This window comes from Pogoniulus pusillus, chromosome 35 (genome assembly GCF_015220805.1).
Source record: "Pogoniulus pusillus isolate bPogPus1 chromosome 35, bPogPus1.pri, whole genome shotgun sequence".
Classification (NCBI taxonomy): domain Eukaryota; kingdom Metazoa; phylum Chordata; class Aves; order Piciformes; family Lybiidae; genus Pogoniulus; species Pogoniulus pusillus.
Window position 1 is genome coordinate 2,528,864 of NC_087298.1, and position 14,975 is coordinate 2,543,838.

At 52.2% G+C, this 14,975-nt stretch overlaps 1 protein-coding gene across 3 annotated transcripts in view; it reads left to right on the plus strand.

The window, feature by feature from the left end:
- The window catches only part of EHMT1 (euchromatic histone lysine methyltransferase 1), a 153,313-nt gene that overhangs the window by 36,320 nt on the left and 102,018 nt on the right, over positions 1-14,975 (plus strand). The window contains exon 1 of one of the 3 annotated variants that reach the window (XM_064171534.1): positions 13,963-13,983. The exons of the other annotated variants lie outside the window; for them this stretch is intronic. The gene's annotated coding sequence lies outside the window, so the exon portion shown is untranslated. Of the gene's footprint in view, positions 1-13,962; positions 13,984-14,975 lie in introns of those variants that run through there. 3 annotated transcript variants of the gene reach the window in all.

Below are 14,975 nucleotides of genomic sequence, written 5' to 3' on the forward strand. Positions count from 1 at the left end.
ACCCAAACTGTTCTGTAAATCCATGAGAAAGGCTTTGGTGCTCAGTCATTCCTGCCCCCACCAGCACTGCACATCCAGGTGTAGGTTCCCAGGCTCAGGGACAGTGGAGGTGGAGGTCATCTCCACTGTGTGCAGGGAAAAGCTACTGGCACCAGACCTGGATGTGGTCCTGGCTCTTTTGGCATCTCACAACATGCCTGGAGGCGTTGGGGGACAGTTTCAGTTTTGTGTTTCAACACAAGGAACCACATGGCACAAAACTCACTCCTGCTATCTGCCTTGCATTTCCCTCTCCCCTTCTGCGAAGTGGCTCCAGAGCAGCAGAGTGGCCTCCATCAGGGCACAGAGAGGGCTGGGAGTTAACTCATTTTCATGCTCTTTCTGTAGCACTTAGTCCAGCTCAGAGTCATTTGTCTTACTTGGATGCTGCAGTAATCCCATAAGGGACCCACTGGGAGGAGGCTGGGCACAAAGGACTTGTGGCCCCAGGGTATTCCTATTAGCTGGAGAGCACAGGAGGTCGTTTGGATGGAGATTAGGAGGAAGCTCTTTAGAGTGAGGGTGCTGAAACTCTGGAACAGGTTGCCCAAGGAGGCTGTGGATGTTCCCTCCCTAAAGGTGTTCAAGGCCAGGTTGGACGAGGCCTTGAGCAACCTGGGCTAGCAGGAGGTGTCCCTGCCCATGGCAGAGGGTTTGGAACTGGATGAGCTTTGAGATCCTTTCCAACCCAACCCATTCTGTGATTTACCACCAGAGTTTTGTGCTGCCATCTCAAGCAAAATGTTGGAGGTCTCTTTTTTCCCAGCAAGAGTAGTCAGGCATTGGAATGTGCTGCCCAGGGAGGTGGTGGAATCCCCAACCCTGGATGTGTTTAAAAATCGTTTGGATGTGGCACTTGAGGATATGGTTTAAGGGTGAGCTCTGTAGAGTGGGGATCAGAGCTGGACTTGAGCCTGGAGGTCTTTTCCAACCCGACTATTTCTGTGATTCTGTGGTAATATCACCCAACTCCAGGAGCCCCTGGAGAGTTCCTCAGCCCTACTGAGAGTTCCTCAGCCCTACTGAGAGTTCATTAGCCAACCTTCCTTAGCAGAGGGACACTGCTGGTGAGAGTGAACTCGGGGAACACAAGGGTGTGTGAGTGTCCTCCTCAGGTCTCCCCTGCTGTGCACAGACAATCTTCTGTTTTCTGTTAAACATCATCACTCTGGCAGGGAATTCATCCACATGTGACCTGGCAGATGTTGGGTTTGCCAAAGACTGCTTTGCACTCACTCTCCCTGTGCTCAATAGGAGAGACCTCTCTTTCCTCCCTGTTCAGAAGTCTTGGAGGGGATGTAGGTGCAGGCTGCAGCATAAAGCCACCCAGGTTTGTTTGCCCTGGAGCTGTTGGATTGCTGCCCCTTGCTGCCAGCATGCTTGGTTCATTGCACATAGCATGGAAGAAGTTATCCCAGGCACAGAACACTCAGGTGGCTTCCTCATGGAAGAAGTTATCCCAGGCACACAACACTCAGGTGGCTTCCTCATGGAAGGAATTATCCCAGGCACAGAACACTCAGGTGGCTTCCTCATGGAAGGAATTATCCCAGGCACACAACACTCAGGTGGCTTCCTCCTCTGTCAGAAGCTGCTCTTGATTTCAGTATTTTGGGCTCAGTCCCTTAAATCACAGATGGAGCTGCATGTCATAGAATCAGGCAGGTTGGAAGAGAGCTCCAAGCTCAGCCAGCCCAACCTAGCACCCAGCCCTGGCCAACCAACCAGACCATGGCACTAAGTGCCCCAGCCAGCCTTGGCTTCAACACCTCCAGGGACAGCACCTCCTGGGCAGCCCATTCCAATGCCAATCACTCTCTCTGACAACAACTTCCTCCCAACATCCCTGCCACAGCTTGAGACTGTGTCCCCTTGTTCTGGTGCTGGGTGCCTGGCAGCAGAGCCCAAGCCCACCTGGCTACAGCCTCCTTTCAGCTACCTGTAGACAGCAATGAGCTCTGCCCTGAGCCTCCTCTGCTGCAGGCTGCACACCCCCAGCTCCCTCAGCCTCTCCTCATAGGGTTTGTGTTCCAGGCCTCTCACCAGCTTTGTCACCCTTCTCTAGACACATTCCAGTATCTCAACAGCTACACAAAGCCACACAGCTCACTGGAGCAGGTAAAAATGCTCTGGTTTACAGTAGCTGTGGTCCTGATCTGTTGGCAGAGTGAGCTACTTGTGCATGGTGGGGAGGCAGAAGCCTGAATTTAGCTGTCCTGCAGATTCTGGTATAAAACAGCTCCATGCTTGCCAGAGTGGCTGTCAGAAGGGCTCTGGAAGTGGCAAAGGTTGTGAAGCTGTGGCAGGGAACATCAGAGCCTGAGAGCTGGGCAGAGGAGGAAGCTGTCCTTGGGCACAGCAGCTGGAGGCTGGAAGAGTTGGGTGTTAATGGCTGTGTTTTATAAGGCATCTTCCTCATGCTGCAGGCATTTTGTGTGCTAGGCAGTGACCTGTGGGCCCTTTTCAAATGAGAGGAATTTTACAGACATGGCCTTTTCTGCTCATCTTTTGATGGCTCTTTGCAGGAGTGGCAGTGTTTGTTAGCTGGGGGCTGTTACCAGTCCCATGGGACCAGCCTGCTTTTGAAAACTAATATATTTTGTTTTCCAGTCCCCACCACTGCACTGCTAATCTGATCCTTTTGTCTCCTGCTCCCTGAGGGAGCTTTTGCCCTTCCTGGATCTCATCCTGATCCCTGCTTGTGAAAGCAAAGCCCGGGTTGCTGATGAAATCAGTTGTCTGATGCACTGCACCAGCTTGGATTGTTCAGGAAGGGAAGGAACCTGTGCCCTGCCAGAAAAGCAGCACATGGAGCCTTTTACCTTGGCTCAGGGCACTCACTCTTCCTTTCCTTGCATCCCCTGGCTGCTAGGATAAGAGAAGTTTATCAGATTTGGGTCCTCATAGAAGTATTTTCTTCTGGTTGTGTTGGTAGGATTGATTATTGTAATGTCTTCATCAGTGATCTGGATGATGGAATTGAGTGCACCCTCAGTAAGGCTGCAGATGACATCAGTTTGGATGGGAGTGTTGATCTGCTTGAGGGCAGGAAGGCTCTGCAAAGGGATCTGGCAAACTTGGCTGGCTGGGCTGAGGGCAGTGGGATGAGGTTCAACAAGGCCAAGTGCCAGGTCCTGCACTTGGGTCACAACAACTCCACAAAGGCTCCAGGTTTGGGGCAGAGTGGCTGGAAAGTTGCCTGGCAGAAAAGGACCTGGGGGTGCTGATTAACAGTGTGACATGAGCCATTGTGTGCCCAGGTGGCCAAGAAGGCCACCAGCATCCTGGCCTGGATTGGCTATGGTGTGACTAGCAGGAGCAGGGAATTGATTGTCCTTTTCAACTGGGCACTGGTGAGGTTGCCCCTCCAGTCTTGGGTTCAGTTTTGGACCACTCACTCCAGAAAGCACATCGAGGGACTGGAACGTGTCCAGAGAAGGGCAACAAAGCTGGGGAAGGGTCTGGAGAACAGGGCTGGGGAGGAGCAGCTGAGGGAGCTGGGGTTTAGTGTGGAGAAAAGGAGCCTGAGAGGAGACCTTCCTGTTCTGTACAGCTGCCTGAAAGGAGGTTGGAGTGAGGTCTCTTCTCCCTTAGTATCAGGAGACAGAGCAAGAGGAAATGGCCTCAGGTTGCACCAGAGGAGGTTTAGGTTGGATATTAGGGGGGAGTTGGACCAGGTGACCTTTAGAGGTCCCTTCCAACCCAAGCCATTCTATGATTAGGGAAAAAACTATTTCCTGACAGAGTGGCCAAGCCCTGGAGCAGGTTTCTTAGGGAGGTGGTGGAGTCCCCATCCCTGAAGGGATTTAAAAGCTGTGTAGCTGTGGTACTGGCAGGTGTGGTTTAGTGGTGAGCTGGCTGACAGCTGGACTTGATCTTCAGGGTTTCTTCCAACCCAATTCAACAATTCCATTGCATGGCACCATCAATCTTCTCCTCTCCCCTCCCAGCACTTCAGCTTCTATGTCACCTGTGTGCAGGAGCCAGACTAAGGAGCTAACAACCCTGCAGCAGTAGTGGTGAGCCTGTAAGAGAATGTTTAGTGCTGGTGGTGTCTCTGTGAGTTGTGAGTTTTCATCCTCTGGAGCTTAGGGATAAGATAGTTAGGAGAAGGAGGTGATGGTAGGTGCTGTCCTATGATGGTTGGAGAGCCTTCCCTATGGGGACAGGCTGAGAGAGTTGGGGCTGTTCAGTCTGGAGAAGAAAAAAGGTAGCAGGCAAACCTTAGAGCAACCTTCCAGTACCTGGAGGGGTTCCAGGACAGCTGGGGAGGGACCCCTGGCAAGGGCTGAGAGTGCCAGGGCAAGGGATAATGGCTTTGAGCTGGGAGAGGGGAGATTGAGAGGAGATGAGGGAGAAATTGTTGAGAATGAGGGTGGGGAGAGACTGGCACAGGTTGCTCAGAGAGGCTGTGGATGCCTCCTGCCTGGAGCTGTTCAAGGCCAGGCTGGATGAGGCCTTGAGCCAGCTGTGCTGGTGGGAGGTGTCCCTGCCCATGGCAGGGGATTGGAACTGAACGAGCTTTAAGGTCCCTTCTATCTCAACCCATTCCATGATCTTTTTCCAACCAAACCAATTTGGATTCCATCACACTTAAACTTGCAGGGAGTTGCACCAGGCTGGCAGGGTTGGGCTTGGCTGTGTCTGGAGGGCTCATTTCTCAGCACTGCAGAGTTGTTGCTCTCCCCACAGAGCTATTGTCTGTAGAGAGCCCAAAAGACCTTTGCTGTTGAATCTTTGTCTGCAGAGAGAACTGGAGGAGGGTTCAATATATATATTTATATATATATGTATGTGTAAATAAATATATATAAATATCTATATCTATTTAGGTGACTCTGTGTGTGTGTATTTACCTTCCTACATCAGATTGAAACAACTTCCCTTTTTGTGAGTCACTGCTGCTTTCTGAAGCAGGCAAAAGAGTTGCCATGGCTGAGATGATGCTTACTGGGATTCTTTTTGGAGGTTTCCAGAGCTCAGGGAAAACAAAATGACACCAAGCTGGGGGCAGATGTGACTGAGTTGGAAGGCAGAAGGGCTCTGCAGCGGGACCTTGGCCGCCTGCACAGATGGGCAGAGTCCAAGGGGATGGTGTTCAATAGCTCCAAGTGCAGGGTGCTGCACTTTGGCCACAACAACCCCATGCAGAGATACAGGCTGGGGTCAGAGTGGCTGAGAGCAGCCAGACAGAGAGGGATCTGGGGGTGCTGATTGATACCCACCTGAACATGAGCCAGCAGTGTGCCCAGGTGGCCAAGAGAGCCAGTGGCATCCTGGCCTGCATCAGGAATGGTGTGGCCAGCAGGAGCAGGGAGGTCATTCTGCCCCTGTACTCTGCACTGGTTAGACCACACCTTGAGTGCTGTGTTCAGTTCTGGGCCCCCCAGTTTAGGAGGGACATTGAGATGCTTGAGCGTGTCCAGAGAAGGGCGACGAGGCTGGGGAGAGGCCTTGAGCACAGCCCTACGAGGAGAGGCTGAGGGAGCTGGGATTGGTTAGCCTGGAGAAGAGGAGGCTCAGGGCAGACCTTATTGCTGTCTGCAACTACCTGAGGGGAGGTTGTGGCCAGGAGGAGGTTGCTCTCCTCTCTCAGGTGGCCAGCACCAGAAGGAGAGGACACAGCCTCAGGCTGTGCCAGGGGAGATTTAGGCTGGAGGTGAGGAGAAAGTTCTTCCCTGAGAGAGTCATTGGGCACTGGAATGGGCTGCCCGGGGAGGTGGTGGAGTCGCCGTCCCTGGAGCTGTTCAAGGCAGGACTGGACGTGGCACTTGGTGCCATGGTCTGGCCTTGAGCTCTGTGCTAAAGGGTTGGACTTGATGATCTGTGAGGTCTCTTCCAACCCTGATGATACTGTGAGACTGTGAAATTGAGGAATGGCTGGTTTAGGTATTTTATTTTGGGGGGAGGGAACAAGAGCAACAAAGAAAATCCCCAAAGGAGTGAAACAAAAAAAAAATATCATTATCACATTTGAAATCTTCCATCTGCCCCCCACTTCCAAATGTGCTTTTTGAGGAGCTGCAAATGCTTGTTGGCATAGAAACTACAGAGCTGGAGCGAAGCATGCAAATGGAAAAGGAGCCTGAGCAACAGGGACTGAGCCTCTGCAAAGCTGCCTCAAATCTTTTAGCAGGCCAAGAAAACTGGCCAGATGTTACTTGAATTACAATGGCACTGAATATTTTCTGGTTCTCTGTTTTGTTCCTCAATCTCCAAAAGCTTGAGGGTGCAGGAGCAGCTAGCAGGGAGCTTTCTTTTCTGAGGGAAGAAACTGTAGCCCAGAAATATTGCTAAAATCTGTTTGGCTCCAAGTGGTGCCAAATCATCATTAAAACATGTGGATATTTCTGTGCTTTAATCTGTTAGAGGCTGCATTCAGGATCCAGCTCTGTTAAATTAAGCAGCAATATTGGCCTGGATGTTGTTTGAAACACGAAATGTGGCAGTCGGAACACCAAGCAAAGTGTTTGCACATTTGAAGAACTGCAGGAGTTGGGAGGGTTGGGGGTTTTTTATTGCTTTAAATTTTATCCCAAGGAATAGTCAAGAGCCCTTAAAAACTCTCCTTGCTGTCCTCAAAGCACCTCCAGGATGGCCAAGGGCTCAGGCCCAGCCAGCATGGGTTTAGGAAGGGTAGGTCCTGTCTCACCAACCTGATCTCCTTTTATGGTCAGGTTCCTGCCTGGTGAGTGTGGGGCAGGCTGTGGATGGAGTCTGCCTGGACTGCAGCAAAGCCTTTGACACTGTCTGCCACAACAAGCTCCTGGCACAGCTGGCAGCTCATGGCTTGGACAGATTCACTCTGTGCTGGGTCAAGAACTGGCTGGATGGCAGAGCCCAGAGAGTGCTGGTGAATGGTGCCACATGCAGTTGGCAGCTGTCACTGGTGCTGTGCCCCAAGGATCAGTGCTGGGCCCAGTCCTGTTCAATAACTTTATTGATGATCTGGACCAAGGGATTGAGTCCAGCATCAGTAAGTTTGCAGATGACACCAAGCTAGGAGCAGCTGTGGAGCTGTTGGAGGATAGGTGAGCCCTGCAGAGGGACCTGGCCAGGCTGCATGGGTGGGCAGAGGCCAAGGGAATGAGACTGAACAAGGCCAAGGGCAGGGTTCTGCACTTTGGCCACAACAACCCCAAGCAGCTACAGGCTGGGGCCAGAGTGGCTGAGAGCAGCCAGGAAGAAAGGGAGCTGGGGTTGCTGGTGGATAGTAGCTGAAGCTGAGGCAGCAGTGCCCAGGTGGACAGCAGAGCCAATGGCATCCTGGGCTGGCTCAGGAGCAGTGTGGGCAGCAGGACAAGGGAGGTTCTTCTGCCCCTGTGCTCAGCACTGCTCAGGCCACCCCTTGAGTGCTGTGTCCAGTTCTGGGCTCCTGAATTGCAGAGAGATATTGAGGTGCTGGAAGGTGTTTGGAGAAGGGCAGCAAGGCTGGGGAGGGGCCTGGAGCACAGCCCTGTGAGGAGAGGCTGAGGGAGCTGGGGGTGTGCAGTCTGCAGCAGAGGAGGCTCAGGGCAGAGCTCATTGCTGCCAGCAGCTGCCTGCAGGGAGGCTGTAGCCAGGTGGGGTTGGGCTCTGCTGCCAGGCAGCCAGCAGCAGAACAAGAGGGGACACAGCCTGAAGCTGTGCCAGGGCAGGTCTAGGCTGGATGTTAGGAGGAAGTTGTTGTCAGAGAGAGTGATTGGCATTGGAATGGGCTGCCCAGGGAGGTGGTGGAGTCTGTGTGGCTGGAGGTGTTGAAGCCAAGCCTGGCTGGGGCACTTAGTGCCATGGTCTGGTTGGTTGGGCAGGGCTGGGTGCTAGGTTGGCCTGAATGATCTTGGAGGTCTCTTCCAACCTGGTTGATTCTATGATTCTTTCCCTCTGTGCCAGGCTCTGGCAGTGGTGCAGTGCCCCAGCTCCCTGATGGAGGGGCTCCAGAAAGGCCACAAAAGTGATCAAGGGGTTGGAGCTCCTCTACTGTGTAGACAGGCTGGGAGAGTTGGAGATGTTCAGCCTGGAGAAGAGAGGGCTGCAGGGAGGCCTTAGAGCAGCCTTCCAGTACCTGAAGGGGTTGGCAGGCTCCAAATTCAGCCATGCTTTTCTCTTTCTGGTAGAGGACAGGATGAGGAGTAATGGGTTTAAACTGGAGATTTAAACTAGATGTTAGGAAGAAGATCTTCACAGTGAGAGTGGTGAGACACTGGCACAGGTTGCCCAGGGAGGTTGTGGAGCACAGAAGCACCCAATGTGATCAAGGTTGTGCTCCACAACCTTACTGAAGGTGTTCAAGGCCAGGTTGGATGAGGCCTTGAGCAACCTGTTCTAGTGGGAGGTGTCCCTGCCCATGGTGGGGTGGGATGGGGTTGAAACTGGATTATCTTTGAGGTCTCTTCCAACCAAAACCATTCTGTGATGCTATGACATGGTCTGATAGTTGTGCTCAGTGTGATTCACAGCATGCATCAGAGTGGGAAGGACCTGGCAGTGCTGGGTTATTGGTTGGATCTTGATCTGAAAGGTCCCTTCCAACCAACAGGGTTCTGTGATTCTCTGCAGGGCTTTACAGGAGGTGTTTTCAGCTTGATGAGGAAGAAGAGTGCTGAATGCAGTACAAAATGACAGGCATTTGGGTTTGCTTTGCAGCTGATCCTTTGCCCTGTTCCTTCTAAAGAAGGACTTAGAAAAACACTAACTAAATGAAGGGTGCTGCAGGCATGTTGCCAGCACATGGACCTGTAAGGAGACTACCAAGGAGATTACTGAGGTCATGGCAGAGCCAAGGGAATGTTCCCATTGCAACCACCTGGGCTGACATCCTGATTGCCAGGATCTGAGTGAACCTTTCCCTCCCTCGTTCTTAAAGTGGGGGGAAAAGCTACTGAGCAGTCCTGCTGGGATGAAAATGCTCTCTGCTGATGGCCTTGGCTTACAAATGTCTGGGTTTGTGTCAGGTGTCTGCTGACAGCTTACACCTGGCCTGGCAAGGAGCAGACAGCACAGCTGTCTCCATGGAGAGACAGTGCAGAGCAATGCTGCTCCAGACTGGAAGGTCTGTCCCTGCTCTTGCAGGCTTGGGACCTTGGTTTGAAGCCACAGAATCAATGGTTTGGGTTGGGAGGGCCCTTAAAGATGATTTAGTTCCAATCTCCTTGCCGTGGGCAGGGACAGCTTCCACTAACCCTGGCTGCCCAAAGCCTTGACCCATCAGGGCTGCTGCCATACCATGGACAGAACGGTACCAACTACCTGAGGGGAGGTTGTGGCCAGGAGGAGGTTGCTCTCTTCTCTCAGGTGGCCAGCACCAGAACAAGAGGACACAGCCTCAAGCTGTGCCAGGGGAGATTTAGGCTGGAGGTGAGGAGAAAGTTCTTCCCTGAGAGAGTCATTGGACACTGGAATGGGCTGCCCGGGGAGGTGGTGGAGTCGCCGTCCCTGGAGCTGTTCAAGGCAGGACTGGACGTGGCACTTGGTGCCATGGTCTGGCCTTGAGCTCTGTGCTAAAGGGTTGGACTTGATGATCTGTGAGGTCTCTTCCAACCATGATGATACTGTGAGACTGTGATACAGTGCAGGGTACAAACAAGAGACTGCAGAGGGTTTCACTTCCTCTCAGAGGTTTTGCTTTGACCCAATGCATCGCTCAGCCTAAACCAGGAGACACTTTTGGAGCCAGAGGAATTTTGAGGGATGGGTGTTAGGAGCAGCCCTGTGCCTGCAGCTCCCAGGTGCTTTGCCAGGCTACAGCTGCTGCTGCCACGTGGATACTGATCTGTTGTGAGAGCTGAACAGAGTCCTGGCATGGGGGAGGTTGGAAGGGAACTCTGGAGGTCATCCAGTCCAACCTCTCTACTAAAGCAGGGCACCCACAGAAGCTTGCCCAGGATCACAGTGTCCAGATGAATTCGGATTCTCTCCAGAGAAGGAGACTCCACAACCTCTCTGGGCAGCCTGCTCCAGGCCTCCAGCACCTTCACACCAAAGAAGCTTCTCCTCATCTTCAGATGGAACCTCCTGGCTTCCAGTTTGTGCCTGTTGCCCCTTGTTCTGTCACTGAGCACAACTGGAAAGTTTCTGGCCACATCCTCTTTTCCTCTGCCCTTTATCTCTTCCTGAGCACTGAGAAGATCTCCTCTTTCTCAGATGTGCTGAGGAGGCCAAACAAAAAAAGCTACTGATGTTTGCCAGGTGCTGCTGCAGCTCTTTGCTTGACTCTCACCTGTGTGGGGTCAGCCCTCAGGCTCTGAGGTGTAAGCCATGTGCCATGGTAACACTGCAACATCCTCTCTTCACTGCCAGTGTCTGGGTCTGTACTGGCAGCTGCTGACTAGCAGGGAATCCTGGAAGCTTTCCTGGAGGACCACCTCCAGTCCAGCTGGTTGGGTTTTCATTGGAAGGGCTGAAATTTGGTTCCACAGGTGCAGCAGGAGTCATCCATCAAAGGCACACGGGAAGGAGCTGCCTTGTGTGGTGCTCTGCTTCTGGGTCTGAAGTCAACAAGGGGATGATTCGGCCACTGACAAGTTTCAAATGGAAGACCAAAGCTTGCAACCACCAAGCAAATGTCTTTGAGTGCTGCTGAAGGAGAGGAAGCTAACCTAACTCAGAGGAAAGGCTGACAGAGCTGTAGCTGTTTAGCTTGGAGAAGAGGAGGTCAAGGGGGGGATCCTGTCAATGCTTACAAGGGATGTGTGTTGGGAGGATGGAGCCAGGCTCTTCCCCAGTGAGAGGACAGGAAGAAATGGGCACAAACCTGAACACAGGAAGTTCCATCTAAACATGAGGGGGAACTTGATAGTAGGAAGAAATTCTTTGCAGTGAGGGTGGGGAGAGACTGGCACAGGTTGCCCAGGGAGCCTGTGGATGCCCCCTCCCTGGAGGTGTTCAAGAGCAGGTTGGATGAGGCCTTGAGCAACCTGCACTGATTGGAGGTGCTCAGGGATGTCCAGTGACAGGACAAGGGCAGTGGGGGCAAGCTGGAGCAGAAGAGGTTTCATGTGAACATGAAGAAAACCTTTTTCACTGTGAGGGTGCTGGAGCCCTGGAGCAGGCTGCCCAGAGAGGTTGTGGAGTCTCCTTCTGTGGAGACTTTCAGAACCCTCCTGCATGTGCTCCCATGTGACCTGTCCTAGATGGTCCTGACCTGGCAGGGCAGTTGGACTGGATGATCCTCAGAGGTCCCTTCCAACCCCTGATGTTCTGTGCTGTGGCTTCTCAGGAGTTCTTGCTTCTGTTGTTTGATTCAGTTATGACTAACTTCTTGTGTGAGTCTGGGCTGCGTCCTGGTGCCACCGATTCACCCTCATGGCATCTGCCTGCTTTCACACCTGGCAGTGGGCATAGGAAGCTCCTTAGTGATTGCCAAGTTTACTGTCTGCCCTCCAAAGAACATCCAGAGGCAGACCATACTGCTGTGCTCCTTGTGTACAGTGACATGGTTGGGGTTTGGGGGTTGTTTTTAAATAATGGAGCTTAAAGTGCTCTAACTTTAGTGAGATTCAAAGTTGAGTCATCCCAAAAAGGCTGTCCCAAAGCAGCCTTTGCTGCCCCAGTTTGGCCAGGCAAGGTGACTCAGTCAGTAGAGCATGACTTCACATCTGGTTCTCACGTACCATGTTCCTCTGCTCCACACATTTCATAGATTTGTAGAATAGTTTGGATTGGAAGGGACCTTAAAGATCATCCAGTTCCAGCCCATGGGCAGGGACACCTCCCACCAGCACAGCTTGCTCAAGGTCTTATCCAACCTGGCCTTGAACACCTCCAGGGAGGGGGCAGCCACAGCCTCCCTGAGCAACCTGTGCCAGTCTCTCACCACCCTCACTGCAAAGAATTTCTTCCTCCTCTCCGCTCTTAATCTTCCCTCTCCCAGCTCGAAGTCATTGTCCCTTGCCATGGCACTCCCAGTCCTTGTCCAAAGTCCCTCCCCAGCTGTCCTGGAGCCCCTTCAGGTATTGGAAGGCCACTCTGGGATCTCCCTGCAGCCTTCTCTTCTCCAGGCTGAACAGCCCCAACTCTCCCAGCCTGTCCCCAGAAGGGAGGTTCTCCAACCCTCCGAGCATCCTTGTGGCCTCCTCTGAACCTTCTCCAATAGTTCCAGGTCCTTTTTGTGCTGAGAGCTAGAAGTGGGCACAGTGCTCTGGGTAGGGCAGAATTTTTTGGCAGTTAGTTATCCAAGCCTTGATTTTTTTCCACCTGCAAAGTGGACACACTTGTTTTACCTGCTGTCTCCAGCTCTTATTATCAATTGCCTTATAGGAATCCCCAGGGATTTGACTTGCTGCAGGACACTGAAGCAAAGCACACTGTGTCCATCTGGCTCTTTTCCACATGGTGATGTTTAGATGCTTTTTGCAGTGTATGCTCTGCTTTTGAGCAGGAAGAACTTTACCTTGCTCTTCCTCCAGGAGAGCCAGGTGACTAGAACATTCTCTCCCCCAGGAGAGCCAGGTGACTAGAACAGTCTCCATAAGATAAAACTCATGCCCATGGCATTGGTTGGAATAAAACTGCGTGTACTGCTTGGTGAAGGGTGCACATCATTGCAGAGTGCAGCCTGGGGGCTTTGCTGTCAGGGCTGGAGCAGGAGTGGATCCCTGTGTCAGTTGTGTTCTGGAAAAGCCAGTGTGCTGGAAAGAGAGGAGGGTTTCTAGCCCTAGGCTGAGACCCTCTGGCAATTCTGAAGGGTATTTGCAGGATTTGGGGTGTTTTAATGCTTTTTGGTTATGCTTTTCCCTCTGGGTGACTGCTTTTGTCTTACTGTGAGCACAGTGAAGAGGACAGCAATGCTGCTTGCGTTGGGTTTGGCTGCTGTGTCAGTCAGGTGAACCTCTTTGGGTTATCTGGTTTGTTAGAGCCCAAGGCCTCACTTCCAGAAGTGTGAAGCATCAGGGGTTCACATCAGCTTTAGTGCTGGGCACAGGCTCGAACAATGGCTCGGGGATTCTCCAGGGGCTTTGTCCTTTATGTGGTGGAAGGAGGCTTTGCTTGCTCCTGTTGGTGCAGCTCCCTTGGCTTTTCCTGCTGTGGTGATGCTGATAGGACAAGAGCAGTTTGGGGCTCTGCTCCCTCGGCGATGAAGGTAATCTCCTCAAGGAGAGATTACAACCTGGCCTCAGCCCAAGCGTGTTGGGAAATGAACCCTGTGCTGAGTCAGGCTCCAGTAGGGCCTGTTTAAAGAGCCATGGCTTTGTTCCTGCTTTCCTCCGTGTCCATTTTGTGCCCTATCTGGCAGCTTTCTGACAGGTGCTGAGCTCTCGTGATTCCCGAGGAAGGCTCTGGAGGGTGGAGGTACTGACTGCCTCTGCAGATCAGGCTATAGATAACTCAGCTCTGACACTTTTTGCCCTCCCTCCTCTTTCTTGCCTGCACAGAGAGGTTCTGTGTCATCGCCATGGGATTTACTGCCTTCAGCATGAGGACCTTTGATGTGAGCAGGCTCTGAGAGAGAAGAGTTACAGCTGCATAGAGAAGCTGGCTTCCCACTTCAGGCCTAATGCATGCCCTTGATGGGAAAAAGTTGAGCTTAAAGCTGGCAAAACATATCCAGAAGACATTAATGCTTTCATTTTGATCAACCTTGTGTTGAGTCCTCAACCTGTGTTGAGAGCAGGTGTGCTTGAGCAGTACTGCTCTGCCTTTCACAGCGCTGTGCTAGGAGCAAGACAGGACTGCCCTCTTAGCTTATTCTCCACTGGAACCACCCTGCCTAGCCAAGGGTAAGCAAATGACTCTGCCTTTGCTTCTTTCCCCCCCCTCACCTGTCCCCAAGGTAACAATATAAATTCCAATGCCTCAACTGTGCATCTGTTGAGGGGGGAGAGAGGATTTTGAGACAGTGCTGTGGTTTTCCCTTCGTGCAGCAAACCAATTGTTCATTAGTGAAACCCGTTCATAATTCTCTTAGACCAAGCCTGCTGGTGAAGTGCCTCTGCTGTAATTCCTTTGGATCGACCAGAGCTGCAGGTATGTGTGTCTTCATTGCATTCAAAAAGAGAAGGGGAAAAGAAAAAAGCCAAGGCAGAAAGCAATGCTTGCAAATTGGTCTTTGTTTCCAAGGAAACAAACTTGACATGCTTGAGCTGTGCGGGATGCAAACACTGCTAGATTCAGCAGACGTGCTGCTGGATGGTATGGGCTGAGCAGTATTTTTAAACTACCCCCAGTTTCATGGCAGGGGAGAGGCCCAGAATAGAATCCCTTGGCAGAGTTTACAAATCTGTGCTTAATGCAAGCCCTGTGGTGGCTTGGATTTGCCTAATGTGGTGTAGAGAGGAGCACAGCCCATGCTGGAAATGCAGCGCCCTGAGGAACATCCCCTCCCCGGGAAGGGGCAGCCAGGGAGGGGGCCAACGACTCCTGTTGGGGCTTTGGTGAAACCCTGGCAGCAAAGCAGAGGTCTGAGGGGAGTTAAGCACTGCTCTTTGTGCCAAGTTATTCTGGCTTATCCTGGGTCATTCTATCAAACGTTTTGTGCTCCGAAAATGTTGCAGTAAAATGCAAGTCGCCAGCGCTTGGTGTGAAAGGCTGCCTGGTGTGCAGCACTCAGCCAGGAATCCCATCCCAAAGAGTCTGCTAAACAGCTGTAGCTTGATGCCGAGGCCTGGGCTGGATTGGTCAGAGAATCGATGAGGGACAGGATGCTGAGTTGTTTGGGTGGTGCACCTGAATGTGCTGTGGGCTGATGAAAATCCTGACTTGAACTTGGCTCACTGAGTTGTACGGCAAAGCCTCTTGGTGTTCTCGTGCTTTACCTTGGGAGTTTGGTCCAGGAGAGGAGCTGGGGTTTGGTGTTCACCTGTCACCTTCATTGCTCCTGAAATGTTGTGTTGATAAAGTCACTTGATGTGTTTATTTGAATCTTCCTTTGAAGAATCCAAACTTCAGCACTGTACACACATGGCAGAAACCTCAGCACACAATTCACACATCTCCACGTCCAGAGTTGATTTGGGCTG